Genomic DNA, 13,538 nt, shown 5'->3' with positions numbered 1-13,538 from the left:
TATGCAATGTCGGTACGCCTGTATGAATCCCCAAATTTTCTTCCCTCCCCCCACCCCCTTCATCTCCACCACACCCTCCCCCTTCCACCGCCTCCCCCTCCACCACCTCTTTCTTTCCTTCCCCCTCCCCCCCTCCATCTCCACCACCCCCTTCCACCACCACCACCACCCCCTCCACCACCTCTTTCTTCCCTCCCCCCACCCCCCTCCATCTCCACCACCCCCTCCCCCCTTCCCCCCCCCTCCATCTCCACCACCACCCCCTCCACCTTTCCCCCCGTCCATCTCCACCGCCACCCCCTTTCCCCCCCCCTCTCCCTTCACCACCACCCCCTTTCTTCATCATCCCCTCCACCCCCCTCCATCTCCCACCCCTTGTGAAGAGAGTGGGAGAGAAGTAAGGAGTCTTACTTGCAACTTTCTTGCATACACAATGGGGGAATACACACAAAGGTGGAGGCTGAAAACAGTTTTCCTCTTCTTAGTTGTGAAAGCCAAAAGAACTCTCTCTCTCTCTCTAAGTACAAAAGGATAGGTGAACCCTATATGTGGGTCTCAAACCAAACTCAGCTAACTAAGGTGGCATACTAACTGAGCCACTAACTAGAGTACATAAAGATAGCTGTCATCTAGCTATTATTCATGGGCGGTGTACCAACCGCATCTGCAGCTAACAAGTCAGTGACATAAATGCACAACGGTCACCCTGGCATATCACGAGTGGAGCTCGATATCTCAAAACTCCCCCTTGAGCTTAATCCCAATTCTTGCACACCAAGCAGGTCTCTGAACTTGTGCAGATTCTCTACACCCAATGCCTTCATGAATATTTTAGCTACCTGATCCTCTGTGCTAACATAAACCAGATCAATAAAACCTATTAGAATCTTCTCCCGCACATAGTGATAATGCACCTCAATGTGCTTTGTTCTAGCATGATAGACTGGGTTATTTGCCAAGTGTATTGCCAAGTGTATACTGCTCATGTTGTCACAATATATGACAACTGGCCCATCTGTAGACTGATGCATATCATAAAGTAGCTTATGCAGCCAAGCTGCCTCACATGCAGCCATTGTTGCACCCTTGTACTTAGCTTCTATGCTTGACAAGGCAATTGTAGGCTGCTTCTTGCTGCTCCAAGTGACTGCAACACTCCCAAAAGAGAACACATATCCACTGGTAGATTGTCTATAAAAAATGCTACTGGCCCAATCAGCATCAGTGTATCCATGCAACTGTATCTGAACCCCAATCTCATAAAATAGTCCATACTGCATGGACTTCACATACCTCAGTATGTGTCTAACCACATCCAAATGCGGTTTCCTTGGAGCTTGCATAAATTGACTTACCAAACCAACAACATAGCTCAAATCTAGCCTGGTAATAGTCATATAAATCAAACTTCCTACTATGCATCTGTACATAGTAGGGTCTTCTAGAAGCTCACTTGCATTTGTGCTCAACTTCACATTCTGCTACAAAGGAACTGAAATAGGCTTACATCCTGTCATCCCATATTTGGACAGCATGTCTAATCCATACTGCCTCTGCAAGAACCATATCCCCCTTGTGGATCTAGTCACCTCAATGCCCAAGAAATAACGTAGCTCTCCCAAATCCTTCATCTCAAACTCCTGCTTCAATAGCATCTTCAGATGAAGGATATCTTCATCACTCTCACCTGTGATGATCAAATCATCAACATAAATGACAAGCACCATAATACCTTTCTCTGTTTTTCTCACATAAAGTGAGAAATCTGCCTTGGAAATCTGAAAGCCAATAGTGACAAGATATTGTCCTATCTTATCAGACCATGCTCTGGGTGCTTGCTTAAAGCCATACAAGGCTTTCTTCAACCTGTAAACAAACTCAAGATGAACAGCATGAACATAACCTAGTGGCTGCTCCATATAGACCTCTTCTTGCAAATCACCATGCAAGAAAGCATTCTTTACATCCATCTGATGTAAAGACCATCCCTTTGATGCAGCCATAGGAATGACTACTCTTACGGTTGCCATCCTTGCAACCGAACTAAATGTTTCTTCATAATCAATGCCCTATGTCTGTGCATACCCCTTAACAACTAATCTTGCCTTGTATCTGCTCACAGAACCATCTGCATTGTGCTTCAACTTATAAACCCACTTGCAGCCAATTGCATTCTTGTCTTTAGGAAAAGGCACCAATTCCCATGTAGCATTTGCTTCCAAGGCATCCATTTCTTCATCCATGGCTTTCTCCCATTTTTCTTTTCCCATGGCTTGCTCAAAAGAAGTGGGTTCTGGTTCTTGTATCACTTTGACCATATGGGCATAGTGAATGGCTGTAAATCCATCATATTTCAGCCTATCCACAGGATACTTAACTCTGGTAGACCTGTGCAAAATAGGCTCACTACTAGATGCTCTCAAAACATCCCTTGTCTTCCTTACTCCAGGTGTAACAATGGAAGCAATACCCAACTCATCATCAAGGCTCTATTTTGAGCCACTGGATTCACCATCCACATAAGAGTGACCTGCATTCACATCAACCATGGGCTGATCTACTTTCTCTTTTCCTTTTTGTGATACTTGCATACCACTATCTCTCTGTGCCCAATGCCTTCGTGAATATGTCAGCTACCTGATCCTCTGTGCTGACATAAGCTAGATCAATAAGACCTAGTAAAACCTTCTCCCGCACATAGTGATAATACACCTCAATGTGCTTTTTCTAGCATAAAAGACTGGGTTATTTGCCAAGTGTATACTGCTCATGTTGTCACAATAAATGACAACTGGCCCATCTGTAGACTGATGCATATCATAAAGTAGCTTATGCAACCAAGCTACCTCACATGCAGCCATTACTGCACCCCTGTACTCAGCCTCTGTGCTCGACAAGGCAACTGTAGGCTGTTTCTTGCTGCTCCAAGTGACTGCAGCACTCCCAAAAGAGAACACATATCCACTGGTAGATCGTCTATCAGAAATACTACCAGCCCAATCAGCATCAGTGTATCCATGCAATTGTATCTGAACCCCAGCCTCATAAAATAGTCCATACTGCAATGTGGACTTCACATACTTGAGTATGCGTCTAGCCGCATCCAAATGCGGTTTCCTTGGAGCCTGCATAACCTGACTTACCAATCCAACAGCATAGCTTAGATCTGGCCTGGTAATAGTCATATAAATCAAACTTCCTACTATGCGTCTGTACATAGTAGGGTCTTCCAAAAGCTCACCTGCATCTGTGCTCAACTTCACATTCTGCTCCAAAGGAACTGAAATAGGCTTACAGCCTGCTGTCATCCCATATTTGGACAGCATGTCCAATCCATACTGCCTCTGCAAGAGCTGTATCCCACTTGGTGATCTAATCACCTTGATGCCCAAGAAATAATGCAGCTTTCCCAAATCCTTCATCTCAAACTTTTGCCTCAATAGCATTTTCACATGAAGGATATCTTCATCACTATCACTTGTGATGATCAAATCATCAACATAAATGACACAAGCGGCATAATACCTTTCTCTGTTTTTCTCACATAGAGTCAGAAATCTGCCTTGGAAATATGAAAGCCAAAAGTGACAAGATACTGTCCTATCTTGTCAGGCCATGCTCTAGGTGCTTGCTTCAAGCCATACAAGGCTTTCTTCAACCTGCAAACAAACTCAGGATGAAGAGCATGAACATAACCTGGTGGCTGCTCCATAAAGACCTCTTCTTGCAAATCACCATGCAAGAAGGAATTCTTTACATCCATCTGATGTAAAGACCATCCCTTTGATGCAGCCATAGCAATGGCTGCTCTTACGGTTGCCATCCTTGCAACCAGACTGAAAGTTTCTTCATAATCAATGCCATATGTCTGTGCATATCCCTTGACAACGAATCTTGCCTTGTATCTATTCACAGAACTATCTGCATTGTGCTTGATCTTATAAAACCACTTACATCCAATTGCATTCTTGTCTTTAGGCAAAGGCACCAATTCCCATGTAGCATTTGCTTCCAAGGCATCCATTTCTTCATCCATGGCTTTCTCTCATTTTTCATTCCCCATGGCTTGCTCAAAAGAAGTGGGTTCTGGTTCCTATATCACTTTGACCATATAGGCATAGTGAATGGCTGTAAATCCATCATATTTCATCCTATCCATAGGATACCTAAACCTGGTATACCTACGCAAAATAGGCTCACTTCTAGGTGCTCTCAAAACATCCCTAGTCTTCCTTACTCCAGGTGTAACAACAATAGGAATACCCAACTCACCATCAATGCTCTGTTCTGAGCCACTGGATTCACCATCCACATAAGAGTGACCTGCATTCACATCAAACATGGGCTGATCTACCTTCTCTTTTTCTTTTCGTGATACCTGTGTACCACTATCTGCATTGCTTTGAGGAGATTCTCCTGATCTCAATCTGCCTGTCCATGGCGAAGTATGTGAACCACTGCTAGAGGACACTGCAGGTCCACTGATATTTTGTGATTGCTGCTGTGAATTCTGTGCAGCATTACCATTTTGTGCATCTACATCAATCATCACATTTACTTGTTTATACCAGCTGCTCATCTCATCAAAAACAACATCTCTGCTCACTGTAAACTTACGAGTAGAAGGGTTATAGCATCTATACCCTTTCTGCTGCAGAGAATAACCAATAAAGATGCACTTCTCAACTTTTGGATCCAACTTGGACCTCAACTCATCTGGCACATGGACATAGGCAATGCAACCAAAAATTTTCAAATGAGAAATGTCTAGTTTTCTACTAGTATACATCTCCTTTGGCGTCATGCCATGTATTGCTGCAGTGGGAGTCTTGTTCATTATGTAAACTATTGTAGCAACTGCTTCAGCCCAAAAATAATCTGGTAGATCTTTTTCATTTATCATGGCCCGAGATACCTCTCCAATATGCCTGTTTTTCCTTTCTGCAAGTCCATTTTGCTGTGGGGTATGACTGTATGAATATTGTTGCTTTATGCCATGCTCCTGCAGGAACCTTGCAAACTCATTTGAGAGGTACTCTCCCCCTCTATTTGACCTTAGGCATTTTATTTGCAGGCTTGTTTCTTTTTCAACCATAGCTTTAAAAGCTTTGAAGTGCCCAAACGCTTCACTTTTCTTTTTCATATAATACACCCAAAGTTTTCTACTGAAGTCATCAATAAATATGACAAAATAGTGACAGCCTCCAATAGATGCAGCTTTAGTAGTCCACACATCAGAGTGGATTAATTCCAATGGCTTTTTACTCTTTTGAACATGCCTAGGAAATGGTTTCCTTGCTTGTTTTCCAAATTGACAGGCTTCACAAACCTTATGCATTTCTGCAACCTTAAATTTAGGCAATCCTGCAACAATATTTTGGGCTTGCATTGATTTAAGTCGCTGTATATTAACATGACCAATGCGTTTATGCCAGATATCAATATCTGCAACTACACCAGTCCCATGTCCAAACATTGCTACACTCAATTCAGGCATGTCCGCATCCAACGTGAACATCCTGCCCTTCTTCTTTCCTTTTGCTATCAAGCGATTGTTATTTTTCATATCCTCAACAAAGCATCCATGAGGATTAAATCTGACCTGCAAGCCCTGCTCAACCATTTGACCAAGAGAAACTAGGTTCTTGGTGATGTTCGGGACATGAAATACGTCGGACAGGTATTTCTTTTTCCCATCCTGCATAGACAAAGGAATTTTACCAATCTGCACAATAGGATGTGCAGTATCATCACCAGTCTCCACAAATCCTCGTTTTTCCATTTTCCTTGCATCTTGCATCCATTCTGCATGACCTGTCATGTGGTTTGAAACACCTAAGTCAACATACCACACATCATTTCGTTCTTCTTCTGCACTTGTCACACAATTGGTCATGTGCTGCACCATAAATAGATGCTCATTTCTGTCATCACTCTATCTACTGAAAGATGCATAATTGCCTTGCTGCAATTTCCCATTCATAATGTCATTCTGTTTTTTGTAGCAGTCCTTAGCCATATGACCCATTTTACCATAGTAGTAGCATTCAACATTGCTGTTTGCATTTTGACCTCTCTGCCATCCACCACGGCCTTTTTGGCTCCCCCTGCCTCTAGAGTTACCACGTCCTCCTGCATAGGATTGGTTTTCTTGAGTTTGCTGCATATTCTAAATTCTACCATGGCCTATAGATCGGCCTCCTCTACCTCTGCCTCTACCTCTTCCAACATTTGAGTAGAAGATAGTTTCTTTTGAAGTTCCTCCTGAAGAAGATGCACCCCCATTTCTCTGCTCTTCAGAAATTAGAAGAGCAAACAACTCTTCAAAATCAGGAAATTTTTCACGGACGGAAATGGATGTCCGGAACTGTGCATAATCCTTTCCTAGACCATTCAAGGTCACAAAAACTAGATCATCATCTTCCACTGGCGACCCAATGGAAGCAAGTGCATCTGCAATTTTCTTCACCTTCATGTGGTAGTCATTTATGCTCAAATTTTCTCTCTGCACATTGTGCAACTCCTGTTTGAGCTGCATTTTCTTGGCTTGCATATTTGTGATGTACATTTTTGCCAAAGTATCCCATGCCTCCTTTGGCATACTTGCATCCTAAATATGCACAATCATAGAATCTGAAATACTGATAGACAACCAGAACATAACTTTTCTAGCTCTCTCATGCCATCCTTTAAATGCATGCATTTCCTATTGATTGGGAACATTAGGAAGAACAGGTTCTTCTTCATTTCCTGTAATGAACTCCCAATAGCCTTTTCCCATAAGGAAATTTGTCATTCTAAACTTCCATGCCTGGAAGTTGTTCTTGTCAAGCTTTTCAGTGACAATCTGTGAAAGAGAATCAGATGCCATTATAGAACACTGCAAAATATTCTGTCACTGCAAAAAACACAGCTTTTGCCTCACACGGGCAGATCTAAAAAACTGACGAAAGTGGTATTTGACCACACAGTCACTTCCTAGTGACGATTTTGCATCAACAGGCAACAAGCATGATTCTGCAACTCCCAATATCTCTGCACACAGGCATACGATGCAATTTTTGCGGCAACTTTTCACCGACTAGCCGAGCAGTGGTCGCATAGCAAAAACAGGGCCTTTTTCCGAGTGCCTACGAAGAACTTACGCCTTCCAAACGGGCCCTAAAATGGCCTCGAAACGGGCCCCGTAGCATATACTGCACTCTCGCCACACCGCAAAGGGCGTCTCAATCTGAGACAGTGCACTCTTGCACTTCTGGCTGTGCTACCTGCAGAGATTTGCTCTTAAACTCGAAATAGGAAAGCAACACTAGTCCTCTTACCAGGACACCATGAACTTGGTTTGCTTTCTTGAGCTCCTTACCACAAACAAGGCTCTAATACCATGTGAAGATAGTGGGAGAGAGGGAAGGAGTCTCACTTGCGGCTTTCTCACATACACAATGGGGGAATACACATAAAGGTGGAGGCTGAAAACAGTTTTCCTCTTCTTAGTTGTGAAAGCCAAAAGAACTCTAGTACAAAGAAATAGAAGAACCCTATATGTGGGTCTCAAACCAAACTCAACTAACTAAGATGGCATACTAACTAAGCCACAAACTAGAGTAGATAAGGATAGCTGTCATCCAGCTATTATTCGTGGGCGGTGTAACAACCGCATCTCCAGCTAACAAGTCGGTGACATAAATACACAACGGTCACCCTGGCATATCGCGAGTGGAGCTCGATATCTTAACACTCTCCACACATGTTAAAAATGGTCCCCCTAAGAGATGCAAGCCCAAGGAGGCTAGGCCTCTTGCTCCTACAAAGAGATGGATTTCCAATCCTCCCGTAGTCCCTCTAAATACTCAGGAGGGAGACCAAACTTTCATTAGAAACACTAGAAAAGATAAGGAAACTCTAGAGACACCTTCAGTATTAGAGAATCCTTTTGAACCTCTCAAAGACAAGGAGAAGGTCACTAAAGGCAACAATAGAGTGAGTCAGGATAACCACATGATCATTGAAGGTGGTTGGTTAAAAGAGTTCGACAAAGATGTTAATAGAGAGGATGCCATGGATGGGGAGGAGGTAAGTGAAGAAGAATCATAAGAAGACCAAACCAAGGGTACCCCAAACAACCAAGGGAATTCTAGTCAAGGCAAAGCCTTCACTATGTTACATCATAAAAGAAGACAATCTAAAGCTGCTACTGTACAGCTAAATAGCCCCAACCCTAGGGCTAAGAAGGGCAAAAAAAGAATGCCATATAAATTTGTATCTTTCTTAACTCTTATGTTAGAGGGTTAATGGACCTTGGCAAAGGTGAAGAAATAGCTCACTGGTTGAGAATTGATTCTCTTTCCCCTCTTTTCCTAGAACTACAAGAGGTCAAGGCTTGTGGAGACATGTTAGAGACTAGATTGAAGCCTATAGACAAAAGAAGAGTCTGGTATGTCACCTCCCATGTGGAGGGTAAGGGTGGGACTGCTATTGGAGTTATGTCTCATTACAATGGCAGAGTCACTCAAGTTATCACAGATGATCAAAATATATGGGTGCTACTTAAATGCCTTATCAAGGGGATGAAATTTGCAGTAATTTCTCTGTATGGTCCCAATTAAGAATCCCAATTAATACTTTTATGGGATTCTTTATTGTGTGCAGATAGCAACTGTGTTGCTATGGGTGACTTCAATGTGGTAGAGATGAAGAGGGTAAGATGGTTGGAAAAAGGCACTGTCATCAAAGGTTCTAAGTTGGTTGCTTGGGAAGAGTTCAAAGATCGGAAGATAGTAGATGCTTGTGTAGGTGGGGAGTTTACTCGGTGTAATAGTCAATTGGGAGATCACAAGAGAGAAACCAGATAGGATAGGTTTTATGTTTTATAGGTCTTTTGGATAATCTTATCTCTTCAAAAACTAAAACTTTCTCTTAACTCTTTCAAACCACAAACCTATCTTGCCATGCTGTGATTTTGGGCCTAGTGGCCTTTGGCAAAGGCATTTCTACTGCAAAAGCTTGGGCTTTAGCTATTGAGGATATTCAAAAAGTTCTTAAGACAATTAGGAAAAATAGAGCAAGGTAAGGGCTCAGAGAATGGATCTAATTCAGAATAACATTAAGAAATTAGAACAGCGGGCTAGAACAGGGGATACAACTACATAAGGGGAGCTACTTACTACCAAGAAGGATCTCAAAAAACAAGGGTAGATCAAGTTAAATGATACCATGGTTTTCTTTTGAGATTGGTGGTCATGGAAATAGACAAACCTACCAAAGAGACATTCCAACTTATTAGAAGAAAAAGAGTCAATGAAGATATAACCCTATTAAGAAATGCTGATGGAACTTGTGTGTCATCCACAGAGGAGAACATACAATTGATTCAAAATCATTTCCAAGTACTCTTATCCTCTGCACTCATATTAGATGAGGATACTCAGAGAGCCAGATAGTTGTGTCAAATCATAAGGGAGAAAGCTTTAGAACTAGAGGCAATCATAGTGATGGAAGATGGCAAAATAGCAAGAGAGGATGGTCTTCCAATTGAATTCTACAAGGTTTTCTAGGAGATGGTAGGTCCCTACTTGCTTTTAATTTGGCAAGAAAGTATTGTGAAGGGGGTTCTCCCCCCTCATGTCAATGGGGGAATATTTAAGCTCATCCCTAAGGAAGGCCATAAAGATGAGCTTAAAAATTGGAGGCCTTTAACAATGCTTAATTGTAGTTAAGAGATTTTTGCAAAGGCTTTAGCCCTCAAAATCCAAAGTAAGATGAAAGATTGGATACTTCCTGAATAGAAGGGTTTTATAAAGGGGCATCACCTTCTAGAAGCCATCATAAATATTTGGAAAGGCACACACACACCTCACACACATGTACACATGCATGCGCACACTCATACACACATGCACATGCACACACGGACATGCACGCACACACACACATGCACGCTTACATACACACACACACACACACAAATTATTTTTCCTTCCAAGGGTAAAATCTTCTATACAACATGCATTCAAGGAGTCACTAATAAAAACCCTACTTATGTAAAGCCTTGAACTCCATTATCCTTATAGAGCGATTTACCTTTTAAATTTTGTGAATTAAGAAATCCATTATGTACATAGACTTATGTGAAATTTTCACATTAAAATTCCCTTCATTTGGGCTCGACCCATAATGGTTGCGCAAAGGGCTTGTCATGGAGGATGGTGCTAGTGGTTAGGGGATGGGAGATACGCACTTTAGAACTTTCTTCTCCCAACCTTGTCTTGAAAGGCACATGGGAGCTTCTCAAAATATATCCTTAGATGTGCTCCTTAGAATGATGAATATAGGATTATGTTTATTGAATGGCCCATTTGAAATGGAATTTTCAATTGTTTGATTCTAACTTAGCATTTCACTTTAAACTTGTTTGGAGAACATGGCTACAAGCTTAAAAATTACTTTGGAAAAGTTGAAGATAGCCATAGAGGTATGCACCTAAACATAGCACGACACTTGCATGTGTTTTCTTGTAGAATTCCTATTATCCCTTTTAGAACTCTTGAAAGGGAAGGGGGCCATGCATCCTTATTTAGTTTGATATTAAAATCCACTATTATCTCATGGATGATCTCTGGAATTGCAACCTACTTTACTCTAACTCCATTGATTGAGAGTTCATATTGCAAATGAAAAAGGTTCCTACTAGACTTTCAATGCCTTTAGCTCATTAAAATCTACTGCTTATTTCATGGATTAGTCTTTTAGAATTGCAACCTACTCTACTCCAAACTCTTTCATGAATCACAAGTCCAAGTTGGAAAATGATTGACAACCCAAGTTGAAAATGAAAAGGGTGTATGCTCCACTCATCTTCCTTAATTGATTGGGGGCACACGTGTTACAATCAAGAAAAGGGCGTACGATCCATTAGAGTGGGAATATTACGATATGAATGCTAGGGAGGAATTATCAAGGCATGGAACTTGAAAGTCCCTTTATGACGCGCTTTGAAACGAAGGCTGAACAATCGGAAGTCCCTTTATGACACCTTTGGAATCGCTTATATCCCTCTTCTCATTTGCATTATTTCAGCTTCCCTTAGTTTGATGGCATCTCGCAACAATGAGCCAGATGCCAACAATGGCCACCTAGATGCCTATCAATCTCTTGCAGACCAGGATCTCCCGGTTCTGCTCAAAGCACACTCCCACGACTATGGCCACGGCGATAGCTATGCACGTTTGCTTGCTTCGTTGTTCAATTGGCCCGAGTTCAAGAAACAGATCTTCATCGCTTCCCCCATGATCTTTATCACCCTCATCACCCAGTTCATCCAGCTCGTGCCCATCATCTTTGTGGGTCGCCTCGGATCAGAGCTTGCTCTCTCCAGCTGCACCATCGGCACCTCCTTTGCCAATGTTATGGGGGTGAGCGTCATGACGGGCATGTCCACCGCTCTCGATACCCTCTGTGGGCAAGCTTACGGAGCGAGGCAGTATCATCAAATAGGAATGTACCTGCAGACAGCCCTGCTAGTGATTAACTTCGCCGCGATACCTCTGGCGATACTATTTGGCTTCGTGAAAAACATACTCGAAGTGTTTGGTCAAGATGCCCAAATTGCTGCGGGAGCAGGGGATTACGCCCTGTGGCTGATCCCCGAGTTGTTTGCCATGGCATTCTCTCAGACTCACATAAGATTTCTCTTGGCACAGAGTCTTCTGTTTCCCATGATGCTATGCTCATTCTCTACACTAATCTGTCACATACCCCTTTGTTGGGCGCTAGTGTATCGAACCAGCTTGGGTTTTCGTGGTGCTGCTGTTGCGACCAGCATTTCGAACTGGATAAACGCCGCGCTGCTGATGTCGTACGTGAACTTTTCCAGCAGATGTAAGAGAACTCGCGCTCTGCCGTCTTGGGAGGCGTTTCGCGGCATCAAGAGATTTCTGCAGATGGCGTTACCATCAGCTGGTATGGTGTGCTTACGGTGGTGGTGCTTCGAAGTGCTTATTCTCCTTGCCGGTTTAATGCGTGATCCAGAGCTTGAAACATCCACCCTGTCCATAACCTTCAATACGGCGTCGATATTCTTTTATATTACCTATAGTATGAGCGCTGCCGTAAGTACACGGGTATCGAACGAGTTGGGCGCTTTTTGCCCGGAAGCAGCTCGTGGTGCGATCAAAGTCGGAATGCTTGTTGCAGTTTCTGAGTCCGTGATAGCAGCCATCGTTTTGGTTTGTTGTCGAAATGTCGCGGGACAGATTTTTAGTGACGATACCGCCGTTATCTCAGGCCTAGCCAGAATGATACCTCTGCTGGCGATCTCCTTAGTTTTGGATGCAGTGCAGGCAATTCTAACGGGAGTTGCCAGAGGCTGCGGGCTGCAGCAGATCGGAGCTACCATCAATTTGGTTTCTTATTATCTTGTGGGTTTGCCGGTGGGTTGCTATCTGGCGTTTCTCTCGCCGTTGGAAGCTCGGGGGCTATGGTTTGCAGCAATCTTTGCTCCTTTTGTTCAATCCGTGCTGCTGGCGATATTAGTGAGCAGACTAAATTGGGGCGAACAAGCACATCAAGCAGCATCTCGTGTAGGTGCCCCGTTGAGTGATGCTTTGCTCCAAAACTGACCCGTGATTCAATTCTGACATATCAACCCAAAAGCTTGTTCGTCGGCCAAAGCATATGATCTTGTGTAAAGTTTTTTGGCCTGCCCTTTGGGTTGCTAAGTTGGCGTAGCAAAATTAGGCATTTCTTGAATTTTTGGAAGTGCATTTTTCCTATTGGCTCTTCTTCATTTGGCAACTTAAAGTGGTTGACTCTTTCTCTCTCTTCCCTTCTTTATCTCCTCAAGTCTTCTTACATACTATCTCCACCTTTTCTCTCACCCCTCCCCCCTAAAACACTTAAAAAACATCAAACTACTACCATTGCTATATGCTTTATCCCCATTGTAAGATGGTATTTCAATCACCAATACATTTAACTTTACTACTAGTACACATAATATTACTACCTAACAAATGATAAATTTTGATGGTAGCTTGTGCAAGAAATATTGCTGCTAATATAGTCAATAGTACCATTCATTCTATCAACAATACTAATGATATTACCAATGGTAACATTATCACCACAACTAAAAAGCAATTTTGATGGTTGATTTCTGTTGCTTTAAGTTTGAGAGCTAAGTTTCCTCTCTTATCTTAAGTCCACCCTCCCAAGAACTTTTTGGCATTCTTCCATTTTCTTGTTTGTCTCTTGCATATATAATATGATTTCTATATCATGTTGCATGTGTGCAACATCCACGTTTGCATCCTAATTAAATGCACTCATGCCTATTTCAGATGTTAAATTATTTTATACATTCATGCATGTTTCATATATTATGCATGGATAAAACCATGTGGTATGTATCATTGTGTATTACTAGTAACTTGTCTAATGACAGCACATTGCATATGCACATAGGATATCTTAGTTGAGCATCATGGACAATATCTATTCATTAATAGACATCTCTATACTACAAGCTACACTAGCATGTG

General features: G+C 42.4%; 1 pseudogene; it reads left to right on the top strand.

Moving 5' to 3' along the window:
- Nucleotides 1-11,090: 11,090 nt before the first annotated feature.
- LOC147891277 (protein DETOXIFICATION 16 pseudogene) lies at nt 11,091-12,638 on the top strand (annotated as a pseudogene).
- The last annotated feature ends 900 nt before the right edge of the window (nt 12,639-13,538 follow it).

This window comes from Dipteris shenzhenensis, chromosome 18, assembly GCF_047967505.1.
Source record: "Dipteris shenzhenensis isolate YYH24624 ecotype China chromosome 18, Dip_SZ_1.0, whole genome shotgun sequence".
Classification (NCBI taxonomy): domain Eukaryota; kingdom Viridiplantae; phylum Streptophyta; class Polypodiopsida; order Gleicheniales; family Dipteridaceae; genus Dipteris; species Dipteris shenzhenensis.
Note: the sequence above shows the minus strand (reverse complement) of the source record. Positions and strands in the feature narration are given on the sequence as shown.